Raw genomic sequence first — 17,001 nt, 5'->3', positions numbered from 1 at the left:
ATTTTCCATTCCACGCATATAAAATATCTTTTTCTCGCATTTATGTAACAAAATAACACCGGTTTTTACCATACTCCATTATTTCAATACGCAGCGAAAAGGTTTAATTCCACGAAAAAATGGTGATCGAGGTAATACAGAAAGGAACGTTCTACAATAGATTTACAGCAACAGTATTGCATCATGTAGGGAAATTTGGTTTCCAATGCAGGTCGATATACGTACGTATAATAGAATATTCTATCCAATAATTTTTCTACAGTCCTGTGCTTGAATAATGCATGGAATAGAACGTAGAACGATAACGTAGCGTTAATCAGTATTATTTAGTAGCTGACTACACGATACGAGTAACTATCGAGATATCGTTCTATTACGCTCGTAAATCTCACTTTTACAATGCGAAAAAATATTCAAAGAGCAAATATTCCCAGCGAGCAAGACAGCCAGTAACAAATCACTTGTCATTGTACCTTATGCTAATGCTGAAATGTTCCAGCTAAAAATGCGACTGGCTCGAGTATCAAAAATTCAAGCGACCACCTTTAAAAATGGAAACACGTGGATTCTTCCTAAATCAATGCAATTTCGAATGGACAGCTGTAATTTTGCACGCGGAGAGAAAAAATGAGAATAAATCATTCTCCATCTATGTTTTATAAAACGACTACGTATTGATTCAACATTCAAGAAAATACAATATTAATTTTGGTAAAAAAAAGTTTCCCAAAATATTGGAAAACAGAGTTTTAATTCGATACAAAATTATTGAAACTTCAGTGAAATACGATACTGATATAACGTAAAAAAAAAGAGATTAAAGGGAAATATACAAATTTCTATACAAGGCCAGAGAGTGACAGGATTTTAATAATGAAAAAAATTGAATAGTATGATTAATAACATAGAGTTTTAAAGATATACAAAAACATGGTTATAAAAGCTATATAATATAGGTGTTTCAATATTTAATGACGGATCTTTAATAACGTAAACGTTGGAAAATACAATTTTAATATAGAAAAATGGTTCCAGCGACACACGGATATTGGCAATATTAATTTAACGATATAAAAAGTTTAATAAATGGAGTATATTGAATAATACAAAGTTACAAAATATAATAAAAAGTTTGCAATTTTTATTTAACGTAAAGAAATAATTCAAAGGTCACAGGGATACAATTTCATATTAAAGTATCGTACAATACGAGAGATCTCTCTCTCTCTCTCTATCATAATTTATACGAAACGCGATTAAACGTAGTTCCAATTTAATAGAAGAGTATTCCAACAAACTACCCTACGAACAGAGGATTGTCCTTGTTCACCCCAAGACCCAATTAACCGTGCGATACGCCATAAAATTTAGTCCTCGTGGACGTTTCAAACGATATATCGTCACAGGCGGATAAAAATCCTTGGTGGTGTTCTTCGCGAAATTTGAATCTAGTACGTTGCAGGGTCCTCTACCCTTCGGGTTGTCAGGCTTTCAGCCACGTACGTAGCACCCGACGACGAGAACGTGGCATCGTCGTGGCGTGGAAGACGGAAGCAGGAAGAGGCAGGAGGACGACAATAATTTACCACAAAGGCGAAACGTGGGGGCAACGAGGCAGGGGAACGGAAAGAAATAAATAACGAAGAGTAGCTGAACGCTCCAAGAATCACAACTGCTCTAAAAGGAGGTTCGCGCGTTTCCACTAACTTTTTCCGCTTTTTTTTTTCGAGAAAGAGGGTGGTAAGGGTGGAAAAGGGCGCGAGAGAGGGAGAGAAAACGGTGCGCCTAGAGTTTGTAAAGCAGACTCGAATTTTTCTGCCGGATTAACGCGGTGCTCTTTGATGTGCTACTGAAATGAATTCTATTATTTGAAGCAAGAGGATTTTTTCAAGAAAGTGTCAGTGTAATCTCAAAAGAACGGCATTCTCGGAGAAACGAGAGGTACGAAATGAAATCGTGATTAAAGCAAGAATTTCGTATTCCTTCTCTTTCTAATTGAATTCTATTCTTAATTTATTCTGCAATTGAATTGGATTGGTTTGATCTATGGCCGAGAAGCTCGGCCAGTATCTATTTAATTTATTTCATTGATTTGTCGTAGAAATAAATTCCATTTTGTGATATTGAAAGGTATTCTAGGGGAAATGTAAGTTTAATGTCGAAAAACTGTCCCGTTTCCCTTTAAACGTGATATTTGTATCGCCATGTAAACACAAAAAGAATTTTGTCCTCCTGCCAAGGAGGAATAACGAAATTTCTTGAAAAATGGTAAACGATTGTAACAAAAAGAAAGAATGAGAAAAATAGACAATAAATTATACGCATAATAAAGTGATTTTATACGTGAAAGGTTTTACAACGAAACTTGTCTTTAAAATTCCTTAGAAGCAATAAACCAACTTAATAATCTCGTGGTTCTAAATGTTTGGTTTCAATTAACTTTGGTTTAATACTATTATATAGGGGTGTGTGTATAAACTGAGGGTTGTTTGTCGAAGAGTTTCTTCTATGATTTTTGGAGTGAATTTTAAAGTTACATTTTACTACGTGATTTCGAGTTGGATAACTTATTAACGCAGTGGAGTCTTTGAGTTGAAGTACTGATGTTTTTGACTAACTGTCTATGACTAAATTTCCGCTTTCATAACTCTCTTTGAAGTTCTCCTGAAGGTTCTTATTTACTCGGTAGCAGTTTTTAAACGACTCTCTCGAGGAAATATTTTGTTTAAAAGCGCAACGTAGCAATGTCCTAATTAACGTTTATATAGGACTAAAGTTTGAATAGAATCTTGACACATCTTGAATCTTTTATTGTTTTGATAATAAAAATTTTACAGTCGATCTAACGCTTTAGTTGCTCAACATTTTCAATAACAGTCATCAACCGTTCTAATCGCTGCTAACGTGGAAATTCTTTTTCCCAAAAAATCACTCTTTCTTCGATCTTTTAATATTTTCTGCAAATTTATAACTTCGTATAGCGATTCATCCTCCTGTCAAACGACCTCCTTAATTACCATTTTATTTCACTTCAATAGCAGTTAATCGCGTCAATGTCTAACAGAATCTCTAGACAGTTGCTTTAAAGTTTCAACAATATTTCGTTACAACGTGACTCATTCTCCTGTCAAATCCAAACCATCTTCCTAATCATAACGTTTCTTCGCCCAAACTTTCCCAACAAACGTTACCAACCACCCAAATCCACTTTTCCAAAGCAGTTTCCACGATGCATCGTCGATAGCTCTGATCCAATTGGTGCGAGTAATTTTAATATTTCACAGACCGGCAGAAAATCTTGGAAGTTGGCCACGTGAGTCAAACGAGCCACTTTCGACTGAGGGGATAGTCCAACGCATAAGTTTGGCGAAACGACGACACAGCGACAAAAAGAAAATGCTTCTACCGAGTTGGCCGGCTAAATCTCGAGCAAGCGAAGCGGAATACGCGCGAGGAAGCACGGGATGATGAAATTCAACTGAACGTACGATCGACGTGGTCTTGAACACGTTTATAAACAAATATACCAAACGTTCGGTTCCTCAAACCGAAACAGCAAGTTTCGAGTAGCGTATTTCCATCATCTTTTCCAACTTTCCTTTTCCTCGTTAGGTCGAGTTCAGGAAAGAGCATCGATGAACCAAGAGTCTTCCTTCGTTATTGTTCCCTCGATTTTTCCATGTTTGTCGGTACTTCAAAAAGTATCGAAAAGGAGAGAAGCAAATGTTCGTTGCGTAACGGAGAAGTTGGAGTAGATCGGTTGCGGTTCGAAGAAATGTAACGTAAGTGTAAGTTGACTAGTTGTTGCAGAGTTTCTAGCGCGAGTTTGGAATCAACTGAGAATACGCAGAGTGTTTCCGCTGTGAAAACGATCTTCGATGTACAGTGTGTCCGTTTTATCCAGAAACACGAAAATATCCCGGAAACTATGAATGATACAGAAAAGGTTTGAGACGAATGTTGCACGACATGGTGTCGATATTTGTTTCGATACGAGTATAAAAATATCCTATGTAGCATAACAAAAATAAAATATTGCAACGTTTGTAGGTTCTAAATACCAATGGTTCAGAAAATTTGAGAGTTGCTATCCAAAGCCTACTATCTTGTTAGCGAACTAGTCCATGCAAATAGGATATGAACTTTGCTCAAAAATGAATACAAATAATAATAAAAATTCAATTACAAAACAAGAAATACGAATGCCAGGGAGCCAAGCTACAGGAAACCGAACAACGATCTCAAATCTTCTCGCATGAAACCTTGAAACGATAAATGTAAAAAATATCTCTAAATATCAATAATCCAGAAAATCGAAACTGTACCACGAAATTTAAACTCTCTACACAGAAAACCAATCTGAACCGCGCTATAAAGAGCCAGACTAAAACCTGAAATTTAATTTAACGAAATCCCTAAGCTATACAACGTCAGATTTCGAATTTGCAGTTCGCGCAAACCCACGAAACCTAAAGCTCGAACTCTATTTCCCCGGTTTTCAATTAAGTCGTTCATTTTTGCGTCGCGACACGCAGAAGAAACCGCGTTGCCACTTATGAAGTTGCAGCCTTAACGGCGTAGACCCGTTCGCAACGATGGCAACCGAAGAGACGGACGATAGTGGAAAGGGGATTGTCGGAGAAAAAGCGGAGATCGTTCCGCACGTTTGTACCGTGCAGAACCCCCGCGCCGCATTGGCTCGGAACTCGTTTGCGGGACACGAAGTTTCTACGCCGCTTACCTCGGGAAGAGGTGACTCGAAATATAAAAAGAGAACACGAGCGGTGGGCTACGTGCTCGAGAAATTAATGGCCGGCCAAGGAGAGGCAGCGACCCGCCGCTTGGACATCGAAACCTCGCAGGAAAACTGTTAAGTCTACCGGGGGTTGATTGGCGAATCTGTATTTAAAGAGCTTAAGGATCACTCGCAGCGGATTTTCTAATGAATTTTTACTGGTCGATAAAGTTTACCATTTTTGTGGTACGGTTTTTGAGGTTTTGCGTTTGATATAGCGGGTACAGTGTACTTTTGTCGCGTTACTGCTGTTTTATTGTTTAACACGTCCGCTGTAGATCCGAGTTTCATTTACTAGAATGTCGTATGGTAACAAAAATTGTCATAGAATACGTGTCGTAAAAATAAAAACGTCGTCTTTATATTGTGAAACTTTGTAACGTTGATCAAACGTGCTTCTATAGAAACTTGATGAACCTTGGGCGGTGAAAAGGAAATTTCGGTATTACTGTGATTCTCGTGTTTTTAAAATAGTTTCGACTCTTCCACCTGGTAAAATTATATCGATTCTGAAGCATTAACAATATCGAAGCATTGTCTCTTGAATGTTGCTTAGCGGGTGCCAGCATAACTCATTGGGCCGTTTCCAGGAAAGTGGATTAGACAATATGGCCTTTTAGAGCGCTAACTCGCCGCACCGAATTAAACCATCTGGATATCTTCGTCCCGGTTATTAATGGCGCGAGCGTATTAATTAACCAACCAGTATATTAGTCAGCCAGTTGTTGGTTTGTATGGAACAGAGGATGGCCACTTTAGGCATGATACTCTGTTGCGTCATTTGCGAAATCTCAGAAGTTATGTTTCATATGCTGGTACGTAGCGAGTAAAGGTAAACGGTGATGAAAACGCGGATTATCAAAAATTGCTTGAGAAGGTGAAACGAATCATTGGATAAAACATTAAAGAAGACACTTGTCGACGATATATTATCAACAAAAGATAGTGGTAGTTTGACGGTAGAGCGTGAAATTTTGAATGTATCGTGAGAAGTTAAATATACAATCGGAGAATGAAATATTCATAAGGCTAGAAAGCTATGACATAAAACTAGAATAGAATTGGAATATACAGAATGTATAATAATTATTATGAGATTTTAATGTTTCGTAATTATAGATAGGTCTAAATAATTGGATGTACTTTCAGATCGGTTTCAAATCTTACCAATCACGATAGTCTCGTTACGATGCTAATGAAATTTCAATATGCTTTACATATCGACAGAAGTACACGATAAATGGACGTAAAAGTTCACCGTTGTTAAATGTTCCAACGTTATACCTTTCTGAATTAGTGTACGAATATTTTGCTCGTGACTATGAGAAAACCGCGTTACGGGGAGTAATTAAATCGGGGAGGGCGAGGAGTTTTAAAAGTCTCCTGCATTGCCGTGACTTCTTCTCCTGTCGGAATGAATTTCAAATGAATTTCAAATGAATTTCCTACAAATGCGGCCGGCGAACTTTCGGGACGGGCTGTGTGAAAGATTTACGACGCCATGGCTGGCAATAAAACGTCGCTTCGCCGAGTTATAACGCGTCGATCTCGCATGAAAAAAATCGTGTTCAAGCCCGTCGCAGCTCAACTAACATAATTTACGTCGAGTTCAGAACGGATAAGCGGTTGGAAATGCGACGAGGTGATTGTGAATATTTTTCTAATGAGGTCGGTGCAAATTGGAATCGGCGAGAAAACGCTGTGTCGTGGAAATCGGGCGAGCGTAGTTTGAAATACAAAAAGAATGTAGTTCACCGGGGGATGATTAAGCGGGGAAAATTAGGTTTCAGGGAAGAAAACCGGTTGACGAATGTTAATAGCGATTATAATCGCTCGGAATAAAAGTATTCAAAGTTGATAATTCGATAAATTTTTGGCGAATTAAAAAAGAAATATGATTGAATAAAATTTCAACGAAATAAGTAGAATTTTAAAAAAATTTGCTAAAAAATTTGCTAAAAAATTTGCGGAAAAAATTTATACTTTCGTTAATATCTCTAATCATTACCAAAATTAAGCTTGTAACGCCATTTATAAAATTGAGCATGCTGAATAATAGTATAATTATTATATATAATAATCACTGTGTACAAAGTAATAATCACTATCATCTAAGTACAACTTTACGCTCTCAAAGTATAAACTACTTTTCACCGATCAGTCCGCAATTTATCAAATAAAAGCTTATCCATATAATCAAAAATAAAATAAAAGAAAATGTTTATCTATCGATAGTTTTAAGAATCTTGATCCGAACATAGTTTCAGGGCGACGTTATCGCGACTTGACAGGCCACAAACGATCAATCGGTCAGGATGGCGTGCGTCGATCATCGAGCTTTAATTACAAGCCCATATTATCGGCAGGCTAAGGGTTGGAACCGCCTGCGGGCTGTTTCACGTTCCTACACGTTCGTATCGCGTCAATGCGGCTCTCGAATCGGCCACGCCGACGCGACGGCGCAAATAGATTTCTCTATTAAATCGCGTCCTGCAAACTGCGTGCAACGAGTCACCTGTACCTATTCTCGTCGTTCGTTCGACCGATCGATCGTAATTGACGCGTTTGTCACGCGGATTTTGGTCACTGAAATTCCTAGCGAACCGCAAAGGGAAAGCAAGCGAAGGGGTGGCTTCTTGTTTGTAAACGATAAAATTTGAGACTAATAGGGGTGTTTTTCGAGTGACGGATTGTCGGTGTTCCAGTAATTGGAGGTAATTGAAGGGTGATAGATGTGGAGCACGTTTTGCCCAAGTTACAAAGTTCCAATCGAGGAAAATGTTTGAGAAATTACTTGGCTTTGAAATTTGATATTTCGATTACAACTTTTTCGAATTATTTTACGAAATATGGACAATGGTGGAATTGTTTGAAAAGAATTTAAATCGGTTTTTTTTGCCTCGAAAACAGCAGAACGTTATAAAAAAAGTTAACAATTTTAATCAGACATGTAGTCTATACATAGAAATCGACGGGAAAAGTTTAGCGAAACGCAATAACGTTGAATACATTATTTAAACGAATGAAAGTTCGTTGCTCCAAAAATATAAAATTCATCCATTTACACCATTTTTCTAGCTGTAACAATTTACGAGATACTGAGGGAGGTATGTTTACTACCCTCAATTTGAAGAGCAATTTCCATGCGTCCAGTGTGGAAGACGATCGATAACAAATATACCTATCGAATATTTTTTTAAAGCTACCATATACCTACGTTTTATCATCGTGATGTTTTCTTTATTCTGACGAAAAGTTTATGGTATTTGGAATTGTACGAATTGTATATTACTTTATAGGAACGTCTTTAAGGGGAGGGGGGTGTTAGATTTTTATGTCTGGTTGAAAAGTATCTGAAACGGTTTCGGACAGTTTGGTTTTATGAGAGGGTTACTCGATGGACCTTGTGAGAACGTAGCAAATTACGAGTTAGAGACGCTGTAATTACTATTAATTAGGAACTACAGTATCAAACGAGTTGATTGAATAAAATGGTAATTATACGAAGTAGAACGATAAGTCTATCCATCACAAATAGTTAACTATAGTTAATATTTATAGAAATATTAAAAAAAGTAATATAACTATTGAGACATGTATAATTATGTGTGCTAGATTAGATTGGCCGCGTAGTAGTGGCACACGTATGTGAATACAAGTGTATGGAAGTATGTGTGTGCACGGCGTCTCGAAAAACGGAAAGATGTAACTGTTTCGTTGGGAATGTGGTACGGAAGATGGTGAGACAAAGAGAATGCTGAGACGCGTGCAAATGTATATCGGCGAAGATCCTAGAAATCGTTTATTAAATAAATGTAAAACTATTTTAATATGAATTCTAAGCGTAACCTTAGTGTTCCTTTACTTTTATTTCACCAATTAAGATCCACAATTCTCAACAATAACATAAAACGTGACTCTAAGTAAATAAAATTATTACTCGATACTATAAATCAACACTTGTCTTTAAAAACAAAATATATTTATTAAAACATCTTTCAATACCATTTACGTATACCTATATAGATCTGTCTGAATAAAAATAATTTCTACGTAACTCTGTTCAATTTTCAATAAAAAAAAATATATGGAAAGATTTAATTTTTATTACTGGTATGAATCAACTTGTATTATTAGACTGAGCGATACAATCTCCGATTTCAAAAAATGAAAAAGGAAAAAAGAAAAAATCGGAATAATGTATGGTTCCTGTTTCGTGGGTGGTGTTAATTGAAACCAATAAAACAATACGTCATATTTTACATCAGAGACCAGAGATTCGTGTTATTGTTCGATGTTTGATTAAATTCCCCGAGGGATTTCGAGAAGCAAAAGTTGCGTGCACCGACGAGCGAAAGTTGCACATGAAACTGCACGGCGAATCTCTTGATTTGCTGGCATCGGTTTTGTTCCGTAATAAATAACCGGCTGGGATTTTGGAGAATTGGTTCGATTTCCACTCGATTTTTGTTAGACAATATAAAACGTCGATGTAATTCACTTGGCTCTTTATTTCCTGCACGAAGTTTCCTGTAACGCATTAAAAACCCATCTAGCTTTCCATTCGACCCGTGTTTGTCATGCTTCGCGTTTGTATCAGCGAAATTCAACCGTTTAAACGTTTCAAATGAATTAGGACAGATGCGACGTTACTATCGGTTGCTCTGTTGTACGGAGAATATTTTTCTATCGGATTTCTTAGAAATAAATGTCGGTAATTTAAACTGGATCATTCTAGCCAGACAATTCTATTTCTTATCCTTTTGATAATTCAACGAGTAATGTATTTTTACGTCTTCTTTAGTTCTCCGTTTATAAAGAACTTCTTAGCCGATACGAATTCGCAGTTGAAACACGATAAAAGTCAAATTTTTTTACACGATAAATTAATAATTCAATAATTTAATAACACGATAATTTAATAAATACGAAATATCAAATAAAATGACAATATCGCAAAACGATCCACGAAATTCTATTATGTCATAGGCAGGATGTTACGCTAAAGAGATAAAAACGAAAAAGAAGAGGATCCATACGGAAACCATCGAAGAAAGAAAGGTATTGACATGGATATCGGGTATCCGATTAAATCGTTGGATAAGACGATACAGTAAGGAAGTAAAAAAGGGGAAAACGAGGTCGAAGACGTTCGATGGAGGGTCACGTCAGGAAACGTAACTTCGACCCGTAAAATCGCGCAAGTTTCGACGTGTGACGATGATACTGGAAACAGGGGTTGCGCGTGGTAGTGATCGTGAGGCCGCGGGGAAGCCTGCATGACGTCTAAATCATATGTCACGGCTTGGAAATACGCATATCAGGAAACGTAAACTTGATTCCTGGTAATGCTTCCGGCGCTGCGAGTTAACCCCACGAACCTCGCAAACATACACAGCCGATATCCGCTCTCTCGCATGGACGCGGACTGCGCGTACAGGGTGGCTCGGGAATTACGTCACAGTCGAGTATCCTATGGGACTATTTCCACGAGGAAATCTCGACTACGTGGACGATGCGTGGTTTATAGGATATTTCGTGTTAATTTTTTTATTCAAAAAAAGAAGGTAGATTTTCCGCTCAATTTGTCCGATATTATAAAAATATTATATGGCGATGCGTGAAATATTGCAAAATATATTATAAATGGATTGGATGTTGCGTGGCGGTTCTAACTATATTTTGAGAAATGATGGTTAAATCGGATTATAAAGTTTAGATTCAGTTTTTATGACGGTGCAATTTTTTGTTAATAAGAAAATGTTTGACGTGTATTATTCGTTTAAAGAATGGAGTTTCAGCTGATACGTATACTGTTCCAATAATGATAATAGAAAACAAATGATAAATTGCCTCTTTAGAGATGAAATTACGAGAGACCGACCGAAACTGTATACGGAGACAGCGTATTTTATCGTGACCCGTAATTGTTTCATAATTACATAAAAATAGTATTCTATTCGTAGCCGAGAGAGTTAAGGAAATTAAGAAGACTCTTTTATAATGTAGCGTAAGATCGATGTCTAATATTTGTCTCGGGGTAATTAAGCCAGAGTATGATTTTCTGTGGAAGTAATTTATCTTCTGGAGAAAAACACGATACTTTCGTGTTTGATGTTCGTTTAAGAATAATTGCGAGAAGATGAGTCTTCTTAAATGAAGCACAGCGCAGCTTTAAACATTAAACTTATTTTCCCTCTCATGACAATATCTATATATCGAAATCGATATTTAAAAATCGATGTATAAAATCCGATTTTCTGTTATAACGTTAACAGAAATAATTTATTATAATACGAATGTATATACGAATGTAAATAAAAATTCGTACAACGAGGGTGCAATTTTTTAAAAATATTCATATTTCTTGTCTTTCCTGTAAAACGATCAAAACTTCGATTCTTCTGCAGCAAAATCCTTTAAGTGTCCTCTTAAACAATCAACGATATAGTCAATATTTCAAGATTTTCGCAATATGCTTTGTCAATGAATATTAACAATATTGTCTGAACAATACATACTGATTCTATTAATTGAGAACCTTGAAATACTGACGATATACTTAAATCGATAGTCTTGGGGCGTCCTTATAGGCGACATTATTGAAAAATGTCCGCGTATCTGATAGAAATCAAAAGCGAAGGACTGAAAGAATCTCGTAAACAGTTCGCTTCAGGAATGCATAGTGAAGAAATGAAGAAGCAGCAATGAACTTAATATCTCATTTTTATCGCGCGGTTTCTCGCTACGAGTTTAGAAACTTTTATCTGAAACACTCCACCTTATCTGCAAGAAGTCAGGAAGTTATTTGGGTGGCCTGTTTCAAGTGCCTCGCCCTGTGTACTCGAAACTTTTCCAGCCACCCAAATCTGAACGTCTGAACACTGGATGCAGACAATAATCTGCTTTACGAAGGATGATACCATCGTTTCTCTCTGACACACCATACTTTGAAAGTACCGAGCGAATTTGCAGCAGGATTTATGAATTCATACTTAGGTGGGTAGGTAAAAGATTATCATCTTCCTCTTAGGTTCCTCCCATTTCAAATTTACATGATCGTCCCAGTTACATAATTATATCATTTTTATTTTCTTAATAACATCGAACAATTCTTTGTCTGTACACTTATCGTGGATATTTTAAAATCTACGATAATAAACGAGCTAAACACCGTTTACCACCTTGAAACATCTAATCATTATTCCGTTAATCTAGCTATTAAGGTTTCCAATAAACCTTGTATCAACAGATTCGTAATAAAAATATTCGAAATCTCTAACTAAAATTACCAAATTTCCGATCAATACCAAACTAAAGTAATTCCATCAGAGTAATTTGCAGCATCCTATTCTAGTTCTCATTATGAAAAATTGTCGTATTACGATAAGCCTGGACATCTTTGTTAGGAAACGATATCTATTATATAAATCTAAAATTTAATCAACATTTGAATATAGTACGAAGAATAGGATAAATAGCAAATTTTCTTATTAAATCTTGTCGATTCACCAATTGAAAAACAGATTACTATACATGGGAATAAAACAAAGAAGATAATAAAACAAAAGATTCTTAAAATAATTAAAATATAATTCCCGAGGCTGTATTATGCATCCCAAGAGACGAAAGGGACGAGTTGAACGTATCCCCTTGACGATCTCACCCTGTAGATAGAGTACGGTCAGATCGTGGTCAGTTCGCGCGTGTTTACGATGCGTCGGTTCAGAATATATATTTGATATAGAGTGGTTGGGCTGGATAGCTGTTTCGAGCATGCAGTTTCGTTACACCGATACCCAATATTTACTGGCTGAATCGCAAATTTAACGGCCGATTTTCCCATGCAACTTCAACGAAATCGACTCGCACATTAAGGGCGCGGTTAAGGGTCGTCATGTGTCACCGTTTCTACGTGCCGAACGTATTACAAAGTGGGGGATTATTGGAAATATTCATCGAGTACTTTACCAGTGACTTTTTACTTTGAAGACTTTGAAACGTTTATTGCACCCGGGGGGATATTCTGCTTTACGATATTTTTATTTAAGTTTTAGACAAATTTTTGTTTGAAATCTTTACCCTTTGTCTTGCCATTTGACGGATGACTGGCTACATGTTCGAGCAAAGAATTTCGATTTTTTCAAATTATTCGATTCTTGCAGAGTTTCAGAGGATTTATCGCTCGAATCGGGTTATTAAATTCAAGAATAATTAAAATATTTAAGGAATATCTCTTCTCGCTGCCTATTTTACGAGAAAGTCGACGAAAATAACGCGACAGCGGCTAAACGGAGCTGCGCTTTTCTCGATGAAATTTTCTTTGTAAAAAAACTTTTCACGCGCATCAATAAAACCGCCTACATTATCACAGAACCGAATTAAAAATTCATTTTCATAAAACAGAAACCTGTGTCAATTGATCTCTATTCTTTAAATATTTTGTACAAATTTTATATATTGCGCCATAATATTTTATTGCCGAAATGCTATCTGGTCACTATCTGCTATTAAATTACAACAACATTTTTTCCTCTATTCTTTGTTATGATTATTCGATGCCTGTAACATAATCAAAGTTCGGGCTATTTTTGTGCACCTTCTCTGAACGGTATTTCGACGCATTAGAAATTAAACTCAGGAACAAATGCAAAAAGTAGAGCAAATTCTGTCAAGTGTTTACATCTCACGCCCTAAAGCTATTTCTTCCAAAACAAAATTCCACAACAGAATCGATACAATCTCTGCGTATGTACACAATACGGTGACTCGCGTATATTTGAGCGCTCTTTAAAGCGGAATAACTTTTTTAATATTGGACCAACGGATCTGAGTTTTTTATTTTAGAAATTACATAGTTCACTAGATGTTAGACGACGTGTAAAAAAATGTTGAAAAAATTGTAATTGATCAAAATCACGAAGAAAGTGAGAAAGGTCGCGGTTACAATTTTTTTTTATCCCTGGCTAGCAAACATTAAAAAATACTTTATCGATTTATATTGGTTACACGCATGTTGAAAATTTCATCGAAGTCGGTTAACGTTATTGTGAGCTACAGATGGTTAAAAATATTAAAAATAGGAGTTTTTCACCAGTTTGGGCCTATAACCGATCGAACTTCTGCGTATAATATTCGTAAAATTTTCCTGAAATCCATTCGTCGGCCGAAATATCTTAATAAGTCAACTCCTGAGAGAAATCAACGCGGATATCGACTAGTGATAGATAAATCGCCTTACCTTTTGCCAGCGAAATTCACACCGGCGTTCTCCAAGTCGGCGAGGCCCGAGGGTTTTCTAAAACATTCGTCCAGCCAAACAGCGGATGATAAATCAGACTGTCTTCCACTATTGAAACTATTTTCTCTCTAATCGGCACAGGAACACTCACTTTGCTTCTAACGTTCACGATATTCGGAAACTCGAGAATTTGCAAAAGATTGTTTCGACAGTCAACTATATTAATCCAAAGTCACTGTATCGGTTCGATAGTCCACTATGTTGTTTCGAAATTTAATAAAATTTAATATTCGAAGACGTGGTTAAAGAGTTAATAACGTTCAAAGATATTTTACGATATGTTTTTAAGAACTTCGTTAATGAACGTTAAGAAAAGAAATACAGAGAAAGTCGCGCACACACGTATGAAAACACTAACATTAAGTTGCTGTGTATAAGTTACGCTTCGAATGGGACGGCACGCGTTAACGAGCAGAACGACAACGATGCTTTCGAAGCGAAAGGCAAAGCACGACTGACTCGTTCCGAACAAAGTACAAAGTCGTCCCCGAGGTCAGGTATAACGAAAATGCCCGCCCCACTCTATCCCCCCTCCTCGCAACATCCCCCCTGCGTAAATAGAGGGATGCTAGTCGGAGGAAAAGGTCCCGCGCGATCAAATGATATCCACTTAAGTCGATGACGTCCACCGTGAATTGTGCAACTCTCGCCCTCTTCTCCTTTTTCTCTCTCTCTCTCTCTCTCTTTCTCTCTCTCGTTCTCTCTCATACTCTTTACAAGTTGGACAATTAACTCACTCCTTCGAACAGCTCCCGACGCGACGCCTTTCTACGCTTGGCTGGAAGTTGAGCTTCGAATTATCGCCGGGATGTTCGGCGACGTTTCCGCCCTTTCAACATGCGTTTAACTGGTGATTTTGATGTTTGAGGGTGGATAATTAGCGTGCAAGAGATTTACGATTTGCCGTTCTGTAAACGGGGAGTTTGATCGAGGGTGTAACGTTTGGGTTTACGAATTGAAGGAATGGAAAGTTGACGATCGATACTTGTCAACCTTTTCTTTGTAACTGATCCGTGGACGATTCGCGAATTAAAGAATGGTTAATAGACAATTAATTTTTCAGTTTGTACTTTACAGAACAGGAAATAAATATCTTTGAATTTTTATTTTTTTTATTTCCTTTATTTATAAGTATCTTTACGAGGGTAATATTCTTTTAGATCCTCTTCTTTTTATTTCCTTTGACTTGTTTCATTTACCTTTTGGAAAATGAGACGATTTGCACGTGATGGTATTTTGGAGTGTTGGAACTTTTTATGCATTGAAAATATAAAATATTGAAGATAAAGGAATATTTCCCTACGTCATCAAAATGACACTTGTTTGCGAAACTGTTACCTCGAGCCTTAAGCGATATTCAACACCTAACATTGTTGCATAGCGAAATAATATTGGTGAAAATTGGATCGATCAAAATGATATTTGTTTGCAAAATTATTATCGCAACGAATACAAGTATTTAACGACTCGACAATTTATCATCCTTGGTGCGTTACGTTTTTACCTCGCTGAAAAATTATTTTAATTGCGATGATTAAATCAGATTTTCACGCTCGTAAAACGACAGCTTTTCTGCCGCGTTGTATGTCGCGGTTACTAATTAAAAAAGTTAACGCTTTCACTGTCCTTTGTGTTCATCCGTGTGTCTCATTCGCGGGCCCAAAATAAAAAATTTATTAAACGATTGCGAAGGACCGTCGGCCTTTTAGTTTAACGCGTAACACAATTGTTCTCAACATGTGCTAACGAATTAATATAAAGCATGTGCCTACCTCGTTCAATATACTAAGACTCTAATCCTGAAATTTTATATTTATTTTTCTGCGAATACACCCACAGCAACACAAAGCAGAAAAATTTCCAACGAAACACTAGTTTAAAGCGAAAAGATAATTAATTCCTATTAAATTTGAAAAATATCAAATGAATAAAATTAACAAATGTCGTGCATTCGCTTCCGTAGCTTTTTGACGGATTCGTGTATTTAGCATACTAAAATACTAATCCTGCGACTTTGTATTTAGTTTGCAACTTTACACAGACAGACACATAAATATAAAATACAAAAATTTATAACGATGCAGTTGTTTAAAGCGGAAAGATAATTGGTTCGTACGAAGCTCGGGGAAAATAATACAAATACATTTTTGTTGATTTTTAAATTTTAATGTCGTTTTCTGATTAGGTATAACAAGGTATTTATATTTCGATATAAAATGATTAAGTATGAAATTTGTTAGGTCCAGCCAAATGTAAAATTATTAAAACTCAAAAAAAATACAGATTTAACCCTAAATCGAATAAAAGGGCAATTTTGAATAAAGCAACGTAAAATGAGATTTGTCGTGTTATTTCTCTACAGCCTTTGCATTCAATTCGGGTAATATTAAATAAATATTATAATCGACGAACGTAGTAACATTATATCGGATAATTTCTGGGAAAATTGTTAGAGAATCAATTTGAAAACGATTTTGGTTGATCGTACGATGATCTATGAATAACGTGAAAACCATAGACCAAACATTCGATTCGTTTTACCGACAATTTACACTATCAACAATTATACGAATTACCGCCAGTTTCCGATAAATTTCCCGTTAACAGTGCCGCTCGATAAAGCGACAGCCAATCGCCAATATAATTACAAATCATCAGGATGCGCGTGTACATTAGCTGCAGTGGGTGTATTCGAGAAATGATCAATTATACCGTGCGGCAGGATGCCGTAGCGATCTCCATTTATCGAAGGAACGGTGACCCGGTTTAGGGAATTAACCAATAGATCATAAATCTCTGTATCGACGTATAACGACCTATAAACCATTCTTGTTTGCTATAAGTAAATTATAATTTCTTTATTATAATTAAATCGTGAGAGAAAAACGCTATGGATATTTAATCG

At 36.5% G+C, this 17,001-nt stretch overlaps 1 protein-coding gene across 3 annotated transcripts in view; it reads right to left on the bottom strand.

Annotated features, from left to right (window-relative positions):
* Con (leucine rich repeat protein connectin) overlaps positions 1–17,001 on the bottom strand; it is a 350,962-nt gene that overhangs the window by 172,242 nt on the left and 161,719 nt on the right. The window contains exon 1 of one of the 3 annotated variants that reach the window (XM_069120654.1): positions 14,037–14,570. The exons of the other annotated variants lie outside the window; for them this stretch is intronic. The gene's annotated coding sequence lies outside the window, so the exon portion shown is untranslated. Of the gene's footprint in view, positions 1–14,036; positions 14,571–17,001 lie in introns of those variants that run through there. 3 annotated transcript variants of the gene reach the window in all.

This window comes from Bombus flavifrons, chromosome 9 (assembly GCF_040668555.2).
Source record: "Bombus flavifrons isolate JBK064 chromosome 9, iyBomFlav1_principal, whole genome shotgun sequence".
Lineage (NCBI taxonomy): Eukaryota > Metazoa > Arthropoda > Insecta > Hymenoptera > Apidae > Bombus > Bombus flavifrons.
This window is presented reverse-complemented; position numbering and strand designations above follow the sequence as displayed.